Raw genomic sequence first — 19,354 nt, forward strand, 5'->3', positions numbered from 1 at the left:
GCACCACTGAGTACTGCACCCATGCTGGGGACAGTACAATACAGGTAATCCAGAAGGCTGACCGGGGTGTGGAACACAGGCGCATAGTGATCAGGTCTCACACATGTACCCATGAGAGGACCCCTGGGGATCCCAGGAGGGGGAAAAGCCTTGACCTTCACTGGAATAGTGGAGGGGGCCAAAAGCCTCCATCTCCTCTCAAGGGGTGTGGTAAGAGAGTCTGGTTGCTAGGTGGCGTAGGCAAGAACAGGAGAGGAGGGGCAGTGAGTCAGTTAGAGCAGAACTCCATAGGGCTCAGTGAGGAGCAGACCTGTGGGGCTGTTGCTGTCTAACAGCGCCCGCGCAGTGGCTACTGACGGGGGAGAACGGTCAACTAGGAGTGCTACCCGAAATCCATCTTCAGCTAAAGAGAGAGCAACGGAGTGGGAAGTAAGGAGACTGCTAGAGAGAACCAGGCCCAAACGGGCGGCAGATCCCGAAGCGGAGATAGATCCAGCTTTCTTTTGCTAAACCTGCCGGTGTGGGGCTCTCAAAGCCCACGCCACAACACCACAAAAAAGCCGCAGCCACGTAGCCACAGTTAGGGCCCATAGCTCACAGGAGGCAAGAAGCTGGAGTGATCTGGCCCAGGCGACAAGCACACGGCGAACGAAGGGGAGAGAGGCTGCAGCATCTTCCCTGGGTGACCCCCATAGGGACTCAAAGTCGGGGTCACCCCAAACCACCAAGGGCTAAGGAAGGCGAGTTGGTAGTCACCCTCATAAAGTCAGCCTGAAGGATACCTGGTTCCCACCTGGTTCATCTCAGCTACGCCCGGGCTACTCACCCTGCCATCAAATGTGAGTAAAGCCCTTGAAAGACAGTTCTGCCTGTGTGAGTCATTCTGCGACTTGTAGTACTACGCATCTACACCGGGCCCTGGGGCTTGCCTCACTCTCAGGAGGCTATTCCAACTAACTGCACACACCATCAGCCCCAGGCGACCCTCAACCTGCAGTGGCGGTCCCTACTGGCCGCAATACTGAGAGTGGCGTCACAACTACAAAGAAGGTTTCCTACCTGTGACCAGACAGATCCATCTACGTGGAGTCCCTGAAGGTAATGCACCTACACAACACCTGTGGGGCTTCACATGTACGGTGCAGAGCCATGTGTGTGCGTGTACGGTGCAGAGCCATGTGTGTGCGTGTACGGTGCAGAGCCATATGTGTGCGTGTGCGGTGCAGAGCCATATGTGTGCGTGTGCAGAGCCATGTGTGTGCGTGTACGGTGCAGAGCCATGTGTGTGCGTGTGCGGTACAGAGCCATATGTGTGCGTGTACGGTGCAGAGCCATGTGTGTGCGTGTGCAGAGCCATATGTGTGCGTGTGCTGTACAGAGCCATATGTGTGCGTGTGCAGAGCCATGTGTGTGCGTGTACGGTGCAGAGCCATGTGTGTGCGTGTACGGTGCAGAGCCATGTGTGTGCGTGTACGGTGCAGAGCCATGTGTGTGCGTGTACGGTGCAGAGCCATATGTGTGCGTGTGCGGTGCAGAGCCATATGTGTGCGTGTGCAGAGCCATGTGTGTGCGTGTACGGTGCAGAGCCATGTGTGTGCGTGTACGGTGCAGAGCCATGTGTGTGCGTGTGCAGAGCCATGTGTGTGCGTGTACGGTGCAGAGCCATGTGTGTGCGTGTGCGGTACAGAGCCATATGTGTGCGTGTGCGGTACAGAGCCATATGTGTGCGTGTACGGTGCGGAGGCATATGTGTGCGTGTGCAGAGCCATATGTGTGTGTGTGCGGTACAGAGCCATATGTGTGTGTGTGCAGAGCCATGTGTGTGCGTGTACGGTGCAGAGCCATGTGTGTGCGTGTACGGTGCAGAGCCCGATGTGGGGCTGTTATTTGCAATGCTGTAGTGATACCAGGTCAGGTGCTGGGGAAGAATATACTGACAGGGACTGTGTGGGTGTGTCACCCTGGGCAAGCCAGGGGACACAGGTCACAACACCACCACACCCCACACTCCAGGTAGGCACATCTGCTAACCAGAAATCCTTGTTGCCTTCCTCCAGGAGTCTGTTGATGCACACCAGGGGGTGGGCCAGGCGGTTGGCTCCGCCCACCTAGGAGCTCACAGCTCTGGAGGCAGGAAGTGTCAGGCAGATCAGCCCAGGGAGGGCAAGTGTAAACACCTAAGTGAAAGTAAAGAGAGAGAAGTGGTAAAGGAGGAAAGCAAGTGAGGTGACAGAGAAAGAGAGAAGCCTGAAGGTCCAGCTTTGTGTAGGGCCAGAACAGCAAGGTCAGCGACGGCGGTGACTGTCCGGAGGGGGACCGTTTGGAAGTTCCTGGAAGGACCCCGTTGGCTGTGTGCCCGGTGGTCTGGAGCAGTGTTCCGAAGGACAGTCAGCACCAGGGCAGGGGCCTCTCGGACCCCGGCAAGGCTAGGAGTCGCCAAATTTGCCGAATCCGTCAGTGAAGGGGACGTAGATCCCCCAGCAACCAAGTCCCGATTGACGGCAACAGCCCGACCATTACAGGGGAGACACCGCCACCGCCAGGGCACCAGTTTCCCCAGGGCCAGCGCCTGCGGGCAAAGTGTAGAGCTCCTCCGGCCCAGATTGCAGTCGGGGAGCGGGTAACCGGAGGGAATCCACCGCTACCACCAGTCAACACAGGTGCAAGGAAGAGAGACATCACCGTCACCTACCGGGAGTGCAGGTGCAGCCGTCTGTGGGACCGTCCTACCAGCCGTTTGGTTTACCGTAAAAACTGTGTCCAAGTCTCAGGCTGAGTGAGTACCACAGTGCCGCAAGGCACAGCGCTGCCCCCGCGTCCCTGCGCCCTCCAGGCCCTACACTTTACATCTCTTCACTGGGCCCCGGGATAACCAACCCCTACCCACGGAGGGGCAACACAACAACTGGCTGCTCCGCATCACCATCCCCGGGACCCCCACACTGAGCAGCGGTGGTGCAATCACCACAACCGTGGGTGGCGTCACGAACTATAACAATCCCCACACCCAACAAACACCCCCCTTTCACTCACGGGCGAGGAGTGTCGCTCGAGAAACCCCGGGATCCGGCCTACGGCTCGAGCCACCAGGAGCAGCTGCCGGACCCGAGCAGAAGGGGTGAGCGCGGTGTGCTGACACCCTCCTCCCCGCCCGCGACAACTTGGCGTCACGAACAGGATCTTACCGCTCTGCCGTCTGGTAGAGGTGCGCCTTGTTACCGCCGGAGGTATCCGGCAGAAAAATTTCAGAAGCCGCCATCTTTGGCGCGAAAAGTTCCCGCTCGAGCGTCTTCTCGAGCAGTAGAGGCGCGAAGGCCAAAACCCCGCCCCGAGAGAGGAGGGGCCGAAAAGAGCTAAGGGGGACGCGATGGCGGCTGGCGGCATGTAGTCGCCGCTATAAAAGCAGGGACGCCAGGACCTTGCCAGAAAACCGTTCCTGGAAGCAAACAGCAAAGACACCATGTGGATGCCGTCCCGAAACACCGTGGCCCCCGCACCGGGAACCGCAGCGTGGGTGGAAATCCGGACCGCGCAGCTCCATCTAAGGCTGCAGGTCAAGATGCAGCTCCTCTTGGAGGAGAGGGAGACCGATATGGCGGACGTTATAGCCACCGTGCGGAGACGCGAGGAGGAAGCGGAGGAAGGGAGGGTGAGTGACCCACGCCCCTATGTCCCGGAGGGACCGGTCGCTGCGGCTGAGGGACCCGGTCCAAGCCCTCTCCCCCCGTTGCCTCCCTCGCCACCCGTCTCGGAGGCTGTGACCCCGCCACTAGGCCCGCTGCCATCGCAACCGGTAGCGATACCCAGCCCGTCCGCCCCAGCGGACCGACCTTTAGCCGGAGCCCGTAGCAAACCGGAGGCATTACCATGGAAGGCCCCGAAGATTGTGCCAGAGACAGTCCCCGAGCAGTTTCCCGAGCCGGAGCCGATGACCCGCTCCGAGCCGAAGGCCCAGCTGCGGAAAGCCCCTGTGCCCATCCCCCACACCTCGGCTGAGGTGGCGCCGGGTTGTTGCTGCAAGGCAGCGCCCAAGGCCATGACACCGCGGGATACGCTACCCACCTTCCTGACAGTGGGTAACGTGCTGGATGTCCCGCGGGGCTCAACCCGTGCGCCGGAGCTGGCAGCAGCGCCATACTGGGACAGGGAGCCGACAAAGCTGGGCCTGGAGATCGCGGAGAGGGAGCGAAGGAAAGCCGAGCTGGTGGCCCGAGCCATTCGGGAAAAGGAGAACCTGCGGCAAGCGACCTTCCGTGTCCGGGGCCCGTTCTACGAGGGGCAGGTGAGGCGGTTTGATGTCCGCCGGGGCTACGGGTTCATATACGAACCGGGCTTGGAGGCCGAGGTGTTTGTAGCCCGGCGGGATGTGAATGCCCACCTGCCCGAGGAGCATCCTGGCCGCAATCTAATACCGGGAGATATGGTGCGGTATACTCGGCACTGCGGAGAGAGGGGGTGGTTTGCCCTGGATGTGAAGCTTAGGGGCAGCCCGGAGAGCAAGGTGAGCTCTGCACCCCCTCCCTCGGATGAAGCAGCAGGAAGACCGGAGTAGGGCAATGGATGCCCGCAGCACCGTCCCCGTGGGGACCACCAGAAGTTTGTTGTCAGTTTGAAAAGTTTGAAAGTTTTGCCAATAATGAAAATGATCACACCGAAGAAGTAACCTGATTTGTTTGTTGATTTGCAACCGGCTGGAGCCGGCACCGTTGTCCCCGTGGGGACCGTTAAAAGTTTATGCATGGGAACTATCCATGGACAAGCCCGTGAACTCTGCAGGGCAACCACAAACGTTAGTGGCTTGTAAATATGTTGGGTACCATTACCGTTTCCGCAATGCCGCCTCCGGAGAGGCAGGTTGGAGGGAGGGCCCTGACCAGAGCAGGCCAGGGCCCAGCCACCAAAGGAACCGGTGGCTACCCTCTGGAGGGAAGGACAGATCCCGCTCGGGTACCGTGTGCTGGACTGTGGGTCAAGGGGTGCTGCCTGGGTTTTAGGGGCAGCATCAGAGCCAGGTTACTTGGGTGGGAGAGAGCGGAAACCGTGACCGTATACCGTTGCAATGTTAAAAGTAAATGTGCCTCCCGTCTTGGGAAGAAGTTATTAAAAATGTCATTTATTGTTTGTTTAACCCTGTTATCCCCTTTTTACAGAAAAATAAAACCGGTGTAGGACGGCAGCCCGCGGACGGTCTGCATTTTGCTAAGGGGGAATGTGTCGCCCTGGGCAAGCCAGGGGACACAGGTCACAACACCACCACACCCCACACTCCAGGTAGGCACATCTGCTAACCAGAAATCCTTGTTGCCTTCCTCCAGGAGTCTGTTGATGCACACCAGGGGGTGGGCCAGGCGGTTGGCTCCGCCCACCTAGGAGCTCACAGCTCTGGAGGCAGGAAGTGTCAGGCAGATCAGCCCAGGGAGGGCAAGTGTAAACACCTAAGTGAAAGTAAAGAGAGAGAAGTGGTAAAGGAGGAAAGCAAGTGAGGTGACAGAGAAAGAGAGAAGCCTGAAGGTCCAGCTTTGTGTAGGGCCAGAACAGCAAGGTCAGCGACGGCGGTGACTGTCCGGAGGGGGACCGTTTGGAAGTTCCTGGAAGGACCCCGTTGGCTGTGTGCCCGGTGGTCTGGAGCAGTGTTCCGAAGGACAGTCAGCACTAGGGCAGGGGCCTCTCGGACCCCGGCAAGGCTAGGAGTCGCCAAATTTGCCGAATCCGTCAGTGAAGGGGACGTAGATCCCCCAGTAACCAAGTCCCGATTGACGGCAACAGCCCGACCATTACAGGGGAGAGACCGCCACCGCCAGGGCACCAGTTTCCCCAGGGCCAGCGCCTGCGGGCAAAGTGTAGAGCTCCTCCGGCCCAGATTGCAGTCGGGGAGCGGGTAACCGGAGGGAATCCACCGCTACCATCAGTCAACACAGGTGCAAGGAAGAGAGACATCACCGTCACCTACCGGGAGTGCAGGTGCAGCCGTCTGTGGGACCGTCCTACCAGCCGTTTGGTTTACCGTACAAACTGTGTCCAAGTCTCAGGCTGAGTGAGTACCACAGTGCCGCAAGGCACAGCGCTGCCCCCGCGTCCCTGCGCCCTCCAGGCCCTACACTTTACATCTCTTCACTGGGCCCCGGGATCACCAACCCCTACCCACGGAGGGGCAACACAACAACTGGCTGCTCCGCATCACCATCCCCGGGACCCCCACACTGAGCAGCGGTGGTGCAATCACCACAACCGTGGGTGGCGTCACGAACTATAACAATCCCCACACCCAACAAACACCCCCCTTTCACTCACGGGCGAGGAGTGTCGCTCGAGAAACCCCGGGATCCGGCCTACGGCTCGAGCCACCAGGAGCAGCTGCCGGACCCGAGCAGAAGGGGTGAGCACGGTGTGCTGACACCCTCCTCCCCGCCCGCGACATGGGCAGGGGGCGAGGCTGGACACTGGGGTCGGGCTGGACACTGAGGCTGGGCGGTGACAGCTCTGACTGAGGTTCAGCACAGGAAGTGGTCATGTTTGCTGGAGCTGAATGTAAACAAGAAGCTGCAGAGAATAAAGGGATAATTCAAGAGGAACAAAAGTTAGAAAACAAAAAATAACAATGTAGGTGTGATTTATATGACAATACAGCACAGATAAACTCAAAAATTTTTGTTAAGCTAATGTCGGACAACTCCTTTAACTTTTTTAGCTGCTTGGACACTTCCTTATTGAACCACAACTAGGGCTTATTTTTGGGGTAAGGGCTTATATTTTAAGCATACTCCAAAAAGGCAGAAAAATTTCTGCCAGATCCTATTTTCGGGGTAGGTCTTTTTTGGTCTAGGCTAAGGGTTAGGGTAATAAAATAGTTACATAAAAAAACTTAAACTAAATAATTTCGGATTTTTCAGATTTCAGTGAAAAGTTGAAAAAATTAGAAAGTCAAGGAGCAATAATTACATAAGTATTTTCTTAATTTGTGCTTGGGGAAAAAGAGATCAATAATGCACTGGTGGAATCATCTTTGGAAGTACTAACACTCGAGTTGGGGGGGGGCACATACTTCCCTTGAGCTGACAACCCACACTATTTAAAACCAGCAACAAATCACAGAACAGCTTTTATTTTTCCATAGTAGCCTAAAAAAACATATTTTGCATTCGTAGTGGTTATGGGTAACGAAAGCAGTTTTACTGTTAGACACTTTAATAAATCTTCCTCAATCTCTTTTATTTGATGCATATCCTGTGTAATAAAGACTAATTTAATTTTTTACATTTTTATCTATTTATTAATTTATATCAGGGGTCTTAGTTGGATGACGATAGGGGGCCAGACGTCTGTCTTAAGTGTTGGGGGTGATGCCACCAAAAAACAACCCAATCTGCCTTGACCAGGGTTTGGCTAGGAAATTGAACTTAATATTTGGCCCTGGTGAATTAAAGGGAACCTGTCACCACTTTTTCAGCCTATAAACTGCGGCCACCACCACCGGGCTCTTATATACAGCATTCTAATATGCTGTGCCCAGTCCAGGGGCATAACATAAAAAACACTTTATAATACTTACCTAACGGTCGCACTGTGAGCCTTATGGGCGTCCCCGGTGCTGGCGCCGCCTCTTTTGGCCATCTTTGTTCTCCTTCTTCTCTAGCCGCTGTGCATGATGGGTCCGACGTCATACACACTCGCCAGCATTCAGGTCCTGACCAGGCACACTTTGTGCTGCCCTGAGCAGGGGAAACGTATTTGATAATTTATTATTATCAAATTATTGTAGTGCGCCTGCACAGGACTGGCGAGTGTATATGACGTAGCCGCGTCATGCACCCAGGCTTCAGAAAGAGGACGAAGATGGCCGAAAGAGGAGGCGCCAGCACCGGACAACAGAGACGCCCATAAGGCCTACAGCGCGACCGTTAGGTAAGTATTATAAAGTGTTTTTTATGTTATACCCCCTTCCTGGGCTCTTATATACATCATGTTAGAACGCTGTATAGAAGAGCCCGGTGGTGGTGGCTGCAGCTTATAGGCCAAAAAAGTGGTGACAGGTTCCCTTTAAACCATACCTGGCCATGTTGGTAGTCTGCTGTTGCCAGAGGGAACCTTGAAAACCTTCACCTACTTGCCAAAATTGCCAGTGCCTCTTCTGATTTGTAGACCCAGCACAATGTCATTGAGCATAATTGTAACGGCCGACACAAAATGGTTAACCTGAACCGACTAGGGCAAGCCGCCCACTAAGCAGGATCCTGAGGTACCCTGAAACCCTTTAACCCTTCTACAGGGATCTGGATTTACTGCAAGGTCTAGGAATTCGCTGCCTATGGAAAGGCTGCAGTCCAGAGACAGGGATAGTCTCCAGGCAGGGTCAAAACCAGAAAGTCAGAAAGGTACAAAATTAGAAGGCAAGAGGGATGTGCAGAATGAAGGCTGAGGTCAAAGTCAAGATGTCAGGCAAGGTACAGAATCAGCAGGCAGGAGGAACGTCAGGAAAACAGGCCAAGGTCAAACAGGGGTCAAAACAGCAAGGTATGCACAGTACAAGTAAAGGGTGTAGATCTAGCTCCAGCTACACAGTAAAGCTTAAAGGAAAGTTTGCACATACCGTGTTTCCCCGAAAATAAGACCTCCCCCGAAAATAAGACCTCCCAGGAGTTTTCAGGGAAGCTTTAATATAAGACATCCCCTGAAAATAAGACCTAGCCGCGGTCACTAATGAAGTGTCATGCAGTAGTGAAAGAGTTAAAGACACTGCAGGACACTTCATTATAGATAGCGGGCATCCCCAGAAGAGAGAAGACAGAAGAAAGAAGATCCCCGATCATACTCACCAGATGCCGACCGGGAGCAGGTGAGTGCATCAAGGTGGAACACACACACACACATCATATTGCATCCAAACACTCACAACATCCAGCGATATCGCTTGCTTCTCTGCGGCGATACTGTGCGTGCAGTGATCTTCCAGGACCTGCCGAGGATCACATGGCCGGAATCATGTGGTATCTCCGGATGTTGTGAGTGTGTGAGCGCATATGTGCGATATCGTGAGTGTGTGTGTGGGTGTGTGTGTGTGTGTGAATGTATATTATCGAATCTGTGAGTGTAGGCAGGAGGCAGAGGAGCACGGCGTGCAGCACAACTGCTGGGACCACCCACAGGAGGGCACAGGGAGAAGTGTGTTTGTGTGTGTGTTTGCTGTCTGATGTGTGACTGTTCTGATGTGTGAGTGTCGGCCAGACGCAGGGGAGCACAGCTGCTGGGAGATCACAGGGAGATGTGTGTGTGTGTGAGTGTGTGTGTGAGATCTGATGTCGGCCAGACGCAGGGGAGGCATGCAGCGTACCTGCTGGGAGATCACAGGAGGATCTAGGAGCCACACACACACCTTACCTCCAACCATGTCTCCTCGAGAATAAGACACCCCCTGAAAATAAGACCTAGCGCTTTTTTCAGGGCAAAAAAAAATATAAGACAGTGTCTTATTTTCGGGGAAACAGGGTAGTAAAAATGCTGTAGATTTGCCATCTGTATTTGCAGGTGAACAAAACATACTATAGTAAGAGGAAAGTGGAAAAAAGTTTAACAAATCTCATCCAAATGCTGCAAAAAAATATTCGCACGTAAATTGATATAATTTCATTCCGTGGCCTGGCAATTCTTACTAAAGATTTCCACTCTAACTCATAAAAAGTTTTACTCTGGTCTTGTTGGAAAATCTGCAAGGGATTTTTTTTTGCATCCAAATTCTGCCACAAGTGTCTGTACTCTAAAACTAAGCTACAGATAACTTGTAATAAATGCTTGTAATGAATGAATGCAAATTAGGGAGTAAATACATAAAAATACCATTAGCGGTAAAATAAAAGAAGTTCTAATAAAAACCTGACAATCTCACTAAAACAAAGGATAATAAATACCATTATTTTATCTGAGTGTTCAGCTTGTGCCCTTAATTCACCTTTTGAAAGATTTTCACTACAGTTGGTGCGGATCAATTCTCAGGATCTGCTTCAGCCGCCATGTCAGTAATCCATATCCGCAGCTTTTCTCTTGATTAGCCGACCTGGCATGTCATAACGTGTGTCAACCCCACAATGATGGGATACCATATACTATTGGTGTGATCGGTGCAGCCGCACAGGGGCCCAAAATGTAAAGAGGCCTTTTTCTGCCTGCAAAGTTGCAAAGATATATGAAGAGGTGCATTATAATTAACTATTGGCCTTCAAGGACACGCATACTCTTCTGTCTGCGTCCACCCCTGTGTCTATGGAACATATTCCTCCAGCTTATCTTCATCATAATAAACAACATACCATTCTGTAGTATAACCAGATAATTGTGGTACTTTTGGGTCTGTACCGTCATGACCAAAGCAACACATAATGGATTTCTGAATTCCAAATGACGTGACACATTCTATGAAGCCAACTTAAATAGGTACTGAAGACAAGACAAGGCACCTGAAGAACATTGTTAGTTGGCAACATGATGTAACATACAATAATGAGCAAAAGGATAAGAATTTATTGACCTTTGATTTTCAGTCTCCATATCTCACCATCCACTACAGCTTCGAATGGGAGATAACCTTCATTTTATAGACAATCATCTTGGCTATCTCATATATAAATGTGACTTGCAGCTATTTAGCATATTATTATTTATGCAGATCCTGTCAGGTCTCTGTATTGTTACTGTTTTGCTCGTAAAAATCTAAATTTTAATTTTAATTTTTATTATTTTGTTAATATATTGTAAATCCACTTTTGGCTTTCAACACTGCTTGACTCGTTCTGGACTTGCTCTCGATCAGATTCAAGCATGTCTCTACCGAAATCTGATCCCAATTCTATTCTACACATTCCCAATATTAATAATTAAACAAAAGAATCTCCATAGCACCATAGTAAGCTATGTTAGCGAATGGAGACCACTTTAGGGTCCTCCAGACGTAAGCACACACTCCAGAAATGACATGAGAACAGGAGAAAAAGAGGGAGCATAAATTGTGCAAAAATATATTTATTAGAATAAACAAGGAGGGGTTGACAAGGATTTTCACATTAAAACACACATAAAACAATTCCTTTACCCCTTGAAGAAGACTGGCTCAAAAAAACAGGGAGAACAATTCTCAATGTGCACTTAGTTGGTAGAAAAACACAGCTAAAGAGAATGCATATAAAAGGCCGGCCAAGGGTTATGGATATAACCTAAAAAAGTTCCATAGTGCATATAAGATGAAAGATACTCCTTTTGCTGGAACCTTAATATGAAAATAAAGTGCTGGTAGTGCATAAGGTTTTTTGAAGAAACTTACCGGGATCCTTGAGGCGGCGCTCAAGAGGAGTATCATTGATGAGAAAATGCGTGATGGGCTTCTCAACACATCCTCTAGAATACCTACTCTTTATTTTTTACCCAAGATCCACAAAGATCCCGTCAATCCACCCGGACGTACGATAGTGTCCGGCATAGAGGGCTTATGTGAACCCATATGTCGATTTATCGATCATTTCTTAAAACCCATTGTGGAGACATTGCCCTCTTATGTTAAGGACACTACGGACGTTCTTAACAGGATTGACGGCATCTTTGTGGAAGATGATGTATTGATTGTAACATCAGATGTTGAGAGCCTATACACAAGCATTAGACACGAGGATGGTCTGGCAGCGGTGCGCTTTTTTCTGGGAATGGACAGTCGGTGTGGCAGGATGGGTGATTTGGTTCTTGAGCTGCTCCGTTTTGCCCTCACTCACAATTTTTTTCTGTTTAAAGATCAATTTTATCTTCAGCGGCGCGGCACTGCGATGGGCGCGGCTTGTGCGCCCTCGTACGCCAATCTCTTCCTGGGTTTCTGGGAGAGAACAATCTTTGGCGAAGAGGGCATGGGAGCTAGCGCCCATGTGCAGTGCTGGCTAAGATATATTGATGATGTTTTGTTTTTTTGGAAGGGCACTGCGGAGCAGCTGGAGACTTTTATGGGACTTTTGAATTGTAAAAATTACAACATCAAACTTACACACCAACAGAGCAGCAGTAGCGTTGAATTTTTAGATATTAAAATCGAGGTGGGCCCTAACCTGTGTATACAGACGGATGTTTTCTGTAAGACCACCTCTGTCAATGCTCTGCTGCACACTTCATCTGCCCACACCCCTTCTACTATCCGAGTCATACTGACTGAACAATTCCTTAGGATTAGGTGTTACCTCTGCAGTGTCATGTGATCTGCGAGAGGGATATTTAAACCAGTCCTTTCTTTTTGTTCACTGCTGATTAGTTTACTTGCACTATAGTGGTCTGGTTGGTAGCTTTTAGGGTATCAATTCTTGGGTTAATCTCTTGCTGTGGTTTTGGTGCTCTCTGGTCACTTTGCCTCTTGGGCGGCACAGTGGCTCAGTGATCAGCATTGCAGTGTTGGGGTCCTGGGTTCAAATCCCACCAAGGACAACATCTACAAGGAGTTTGTATGTTCTCCCCGTGTTCCCATGGGTTTTATCCGTTTTCCTCCCACACTCCAAAGACATACAGATATGGACTTTAGATTTTGAGCCCCAATGGAGACAGTATTGCCAATGTATGTAAAGTATTGTGGAATTAATGGCATTATATAAGTGAATAAATATTCTATCTTACTAATTCTCCCTTGCTTTTTTGCTTATTGGTTTGGTGTTACTGTGCCCTTATTTGTATTGTTTCTAGTGAGTTTCACTCATCTGTGGCCAGTGTGGTCAACCAGCAGCCACCCCACTTTTGGCACCTGGGAAGGGCTTTGCAAAAGTACATCTTTCTTCAGTATAAGCGGGTGAAGAGTATTACCGGCCCTAAGGGTGTACTACTGAGGGACGGCTTGCGCCAAGTGTGTCAGGCATAGTACAGTTGCTTGCTCACATGCTGGTCATCTCATCTCAACTTGAGGGTTAAAACTATGTTGTCCTTTTCATACCCATAGTACTTAAGTGTAAGAAGTAACTCGTCTTGTTGGATACTCACATATACATCAGCATTGAAACCATCGATCCTGGTCAAGTATCCAATGCCTTTGGCTGTGAAACAACCCCATATCATCAGGCTTCCTCCACTGAACTTGACAGATCCTTCACTTTCTCAATCCGTTAGCCACTTCTTCCCTTGTTTCTTCCAGACCCATTTTCACCCATCAGAGCCTAGTCTATTGACTTTTGGCTCATCGCTCCAAATTACCCATTTCCAATATCATACTACCCACTTTTTGTAGTCTTTGGCAAACTCAAGACAACACTTCTTATGATGATATTGAAGTTTAGGCTTCTTCACCTTTTATCAAGCCAACATTCCAGACTTGTGTAATGTGCATTGCATGTTGCTTGCATGGACATCTGTAATCTCACTATAACGAAGCATACAAACCACCTCCAGTACCATATTTATCGCTCTAGAACTGATAAACCTTGTGATGAGCAGATGTGTTGACGCTGATATTTTGCCTTGATGTCACCTCTTGGCTTTTGAATGGATGAACAAGCTTAATTTCCCATTATTTCAACTGTCATGGCACTCACATGATGCAGTTTAGCAATTTTTTTGGCTGAAAGACCGCTATTGATGAGCTGGATGATACTGTTTCTCTTTTCTTGGGAAATCTTCATTATAGTTGCTCCTCAATTCGAACCAGTGACCTTTCACTTGAGAATCAATCTAGTAACACACTTAGCTATTAGAGAATGTGAGAACAGGTTTATTTGTAGTACACAGGAAGAAAAATATTTTTTCACCACCAGGATAAAAACAATAACAATGAAGTGATATTGTCTGCACCAGATTTCAACACCAAATTTGCACCTCCTGGCAGAAAACTGTGCCAAAGCCGTCTTTGTGCATTTTTTGGCCAAGAGATGCAGATTTGGCGTCCAAATTTTTTACACCATATTCCTGCACCCAATCTACACCTCCTGGCAAAATCACATCTGTCACGCCTCCGGTGTCCCGGCGCCGCTCCTTACCCACTGATCCAGTCCCGGTGTCCCAGCACCGCTCCTTACCCACTGATCAAGTCCCCATGTCCCGGCGCCGCTCCGTACCCACTGATCCGGTCCCGGTGTCCCGGCGCCGTTCCGTAGCCACTGATCCGGTCACGGTATCCCGGCGCTGCTCTGTACCCACTAATCCGATCCCCGTGCTCACCGACTGCGGCCACGGCTCTCGCTCCTGCTCCCTTGCATCCCCCGTGCTTCCTGCTCGGCGGCCCCCCCGGCTTGCTGGGACTCGGGACTCTGCCTCCGGCTCCTGTGCATCCTGTCCCCAGCCTCCTGTGCTTGCCTCTGGCTCCCGGGCTTTGCGCATGCGCATTAGGGCGTGGGCACGCTCATTCACCTTTTCTTAAAGGGCCAGCATCCCTGGAACAGGATATGGCTGATTGCAGGTGCAGGGTATAAAAGACTTCCTCTTACATACGGGCAGTGCTTGTTCAACAAGTTCTCTCAGCTTAGTATTTTGTGATAGTGTTCAAGCCCTCTGTGTTCTGTTCCTGGATTAACCCTGTCTCTGTCCTCAGAACCTGACGCCCGGTGTGTGCCACAGCTGGTCCGGCTCCTTGGAAATTCCCCGGTGTCCGTTTGCAGTGGACCTCTCCATTGTACCTCTGCTTCACTTTGCCACCGGCTCCGGATTATATCTGAAGTCTCCAGCCTGCACTCATCACTGGCCCCGGACTCCGCCTGCTGTCTTCACCCGGCTCCGGTCATCCGTTCCGATTCCCTCCGGTCCGAAGTCATCACGGGACTGGCCTCAGTATTCCCTCCGGACTTTTCCAAGGACGCTCCCGGTATCCCGCCTGTGTTCCGGCCACTGTGCATCTAGGCCCTCTGGGGTGGTCGCAGACAGTCCCTGTATAGGGGTTCGCTCCTGGTGGCCTCCCTGGGGGAGTCCGGTGCATGGTCCAGTGGGTCCACTCCTGGACTGAACGTAACAACATCACTATTGCATCAAAACCTTTGTTGCATTTTTTTGCCAGAAGGTATAGATTGTGTGCAGGAATATTGTGTAGAAATTTCAGCACCAAATCTGCATCTCTTGCCAACAAAATGCTGTTTTCTGCCAGGAGATGCAGGTATGTGAACTCAGTGACCTCACCTGAGATGAGATCACTCAGTTCAATGAGGTCACCTGAGGTTAGGTGACCTGTGGTCACAGGTGGGGGATTGCAGAAACCTCCAGCTGTGACCACAAGTAACCTGAGTGATGTCATCGCTAATCAGTAAGGCTTATTCTCTGCCTGAAGCCCACAGCAGGTGGTCATGTTCTATGACCATGTGCTGTCACTTCAGATGTAGCAGAGCTGGAATCATGGGGGGCCTTGTGTGGATTTTGACAGGCCTGGGTGTTTTGGGGGTTAATAAAGGGGTGAAAGATGGTGTGTGTATTTTATTTCAAATAAAGGATTTTTTCGGTGTTTGTGTTTATTTCTTTTCACTTACAGATTAGAAATGGAGGGGTCTCATAGACACCTCCCATTACTAGCCTAGTACTAGAGGTGGGGAGACAAAAAGGCGCAATAGGGTCTTACCCGGTATACCAGGGGTGATAGGAAGAAAATAGGTACACTCACCTCATGGGGTTGTGCCAGTCACAACTCCTTAAAGCGCATGTGAGTGTCCAATTGGTTCAAGCAGCGGCCCCGTAGATACGTGGTAAAAATATACATAAGGGAGAAAAACGGGTATATGCCGTGCTTAAAAATCACTGAGGCAGAACTGATATTAAAATTTCTTTTTTATTACTACTATTTTATTACTAATTATTTATTACTTATTATTATTAGTAATAAAAAAGAAATTTTAATATCAGTTCTGCCTCAGTGGTTTTTAAGCGCGGCATATACTCGTTTTTCTCCCTTATGTATATTATTACTAGCCTAGGGCTTAGTGGAAGCTGTGAGCTGTCATTCATCCCTTATTACTTCGATTGTCACTGCACCAGAGCAATCGGGATGAGCCGGGTAAAGTTCAGGGATTGTCGCATCTAATGGATGTGACAATACTGGGCATCTGCATGCTCCTATTTTTAGGCTGAGGGTCCAAATAAGCATGGGTCTCCACAGCCTGAGAATTTCAAGCCCCCAGCTGTCTGCTGTACTATGGCTGGATATCAAAATTGGGAGGGCAGAACTGCACACCATTTTTTAAAATTATTTATTCAAATAATTTAAAAAAAACTGCATTTGGTCCCTCTTATTTTGATACACAGCCAAGACAAGCGCACAGCTAGGAGCTGCAGCCTGTAGCCGTATGCTTTATCTGTCGAAGTATCATAATATCATATTATTTATTTATTTTTACACCAATATTGACACACAGCGTCTCTGATTGAAAGCAGTCAGACACGCTGTCACTCATGGTGGGGGCGCTGTCTGACTGCAACCAGTCAGAGATACGGAGTCTGCCGGTGGGCAGGGGAAGCAGTGGATATGCATGAAGGATAATGAGGGGCCCCGGAAGTAGCGTTACAGCAACTCGGAGACTGGTAAGTATAAAGTGCTTGCTCCGATCCCCCCAACCCCTCTACCGCCATTTTCAAGCACCTGATTCAGGTCCCCATAGACTTATATGGGGACAAGAGTCTGGCCAGATATTCGGGATCAATTCCAGCCCTAGCTGGGTTTTTTTTTTAAACCCCATTGGACCCACTGATCCCGGGTATCTAAGGCGGGCTTTGCACATTGCGACATCGCAAGCCGATGCTGCGATGTCGCACGCGATAGTCCCTGCCCCCGTCGCAGGTACAATATCTTGTGATAGCTGGCGTAGCGAAAATTATCACTACGCCAGCTTCACATGCACTCACCTGCCCTGCGACCGTCGCTCTGGCCGGCGACCCGCCTCCTTCCTAAGGGGGCGGGTCGTGCGGCGTCATAGCGACGTCACACGGCAGGCGGCCAATAGCGGCGGAGGGGCGGAGATGAGCAGGATGTAAACATCCCGCCCACCTCCTTCCTTCCGCATAGCCGCCAGCGGCAGGTAAGGAGATGTTCCTCGCTCCTGCGGCGTTATACACAGCGATGTGTGCAGCCGCAGGAACGAGGAACAACATCGTACCTGTCGCTGCAGCATAATTATAAAAAAGTCGGAGCCTGCAACGATGATACGATAACGACGCTTTTGCGCTCGTTAATCGTATCATCTAGCATTTACACACTACGATCTCGAAAGTGACGCCGGAAGTGCGTCACTTTCGATTTGACCCCACCGACATCGCATGTGCGATGTTGCAACGTGCAAAGCTGCCCTAAGAGTCTGCACATCACTACTTAGAAATTATATTATGCATGAGAAAGGCAAAAATGTGAAATCTTTCTTCAAAAAAAGCAAAATGCAACCAGGCTGATGGAAGATTTTGAGGCAGGTCAACTAATAAAAGAGTAGCCAGGGATGCCGGAAGATAGGAGTTGGTTTAGAACCACAGAATATTAATATGGCTACTAGACCACTTTCCTGTAAATCAATTTGCACATCCCTATATAAGAAAGCCACTGGCCTACTAATTAATGCATCATGCATCATAGCAGGGCCAACACTAGAACATGTTGTAGTTGGGCAAATACTGGTAGACCATTAGCCAAAGGTGTCAGCTAAATCTGTATCTAGCCCTGGGCTATAGTCTCGTCACCCAATCATCTTTCGGGATTGATATTTTCTCCGCTCTATGGCCTTCTCATTTTAATACTAGTCACATATTCCCTCCATTGCGTGGTCTGATCTCTTATATCCTTTGAGGGAGCTCCAGTATTCAAACGATGACAATATTAATATTTTAGTGCTCTATTGATATGCCACCAGAATATTCCATAGGGTGGAGTGAAGAACATTACCATGAGACCTTCTACTATTGAAAACAGTCTGGCTTGTCAATTACAAGCACAAGACGCACTGACAATTTTGGGGTAGTATGGAAATAATGTGTAACTTGGCTCACGAATAAAAAGTGACGCAGGTATGACTGATGTTTGGGGCAGTCGGCAGTACAAAGTTGAGTACATACCAGACCCCCTGTAATCCACAGGGCTCAACTCTGGCCACTTCATTACATAGTCTCTGCATGTATGCAGTCCAATAGTGTCAGCAGTTGCATGCACTGAATGTCTATAGAATCATAGACTCATAGAATGGTAGAGTTGGAAGGGTTCTATAAGTTCCATCGGGTCCAATTCCCTGTGAGTTCAGGTTTATCCAACTTCTGCTTGAAGATTTCCATTGATGGAGAGTTCACCACCTCCCGTGGTAGCCTGTTCCACTCTCTGACTGCCCTCACTACCTCCTGTGGTAGCCTGTTCAACTTTCTGACTGCCCCCACTAATTCCCGTGGTCGCCTGCTCCACTCTGTGACTGCTCTCACTACCTCCCGTGGTAACCTGTTCTACTTTCTGACTGCCCTCACGACCTCCCGTGGTCGCCTGCTCCACTCTCTGACTGCCCTCAATACCTCCCGTGGTCGCCTGCTCCTCTCTCTGACTGCCCTCACTACCTCCCGTGGTCGCCTGCTCCACTCTCTGACTGCCCTCACTACCTCCCGTGGTCACCTGCTCCTCTCTCTGGCTGCCCTCACTACCTCCCGTGGTTGCCTGCTCCTCTCTCTGACTGCCCTGACTACCTCCCGTGGTCGCATGCTCCACTCTCTTACTGCCCTCACTACTTCCCGTGGTCGCCTGCTCCACTCTCTGACTGCCATCACTGTCAGAAAGATTTTCCTAATGTCTATAGAATCATATAATGTTGCCCTTTCCCTTTCTTTGTGGTATGTTAGGAAACTCACTGCACTATCCTAATGCATTTGTGAGCATTGTTTTGCAGCTTTCATCCTTCTCTAAACCTCAAAAGGTGTTCTTTGCCATGGGGCATGAATTAGCGGAGTGTCTCTGATTCAGGACAACAATGCTATGGGGCTAGCAGAAAGTGTCTCTTGGCCAGGGCATCCATACCATGAAGCAGGGTGCTAGAAGAAAGCCGGGGTCAGGGTGCTTGCAGATTGGCATTGTCATGTAAAAACTGGTGCTCTTGTACCTACTGGCTCAGCAATTTTGCTCCCCAGCTCTCTTTTGAGCAGCACTGATAACTCCTGGGTCAGGGTATCAATACTATGGGTCACGATGGTAGCAGAGTGCCTCTTTAGCAGCACTGATAACAGTCAGAGAACTGAAGTACAGATGAGCAACCAACAGGATGGACAGGACAGCACAGGACAAACAAGTAGACAAACGAGGACAGCACAAAAACTCGGGTACACATGAGAAACACGCAAAGAGGTGACAGACAAAAAAAACTGAAGTTGGGGAAAGCAGAAGGCAATTACAATACCTTAACTACGCACCCTTGGATTAATGGGGCAG

The sequence above is a fragment of the Anomaloglossus baeobatrachus genome, chromosome 8, assembly GCF_048569485.1.
Source record: "Anomaloglossus baeobatrachus isolate aAnoBae1 chromosome 8, aAnoBae1.hap1, whole genome shotgun sequence".
In the NCBI taxonomy this organism is placed as follows: Eukaryota; Metazoa; Chordata; class Amphibia; order Anura; family Aromobatidae; genus Anomaloglossus; species Anomaloglossus baeobatrachus.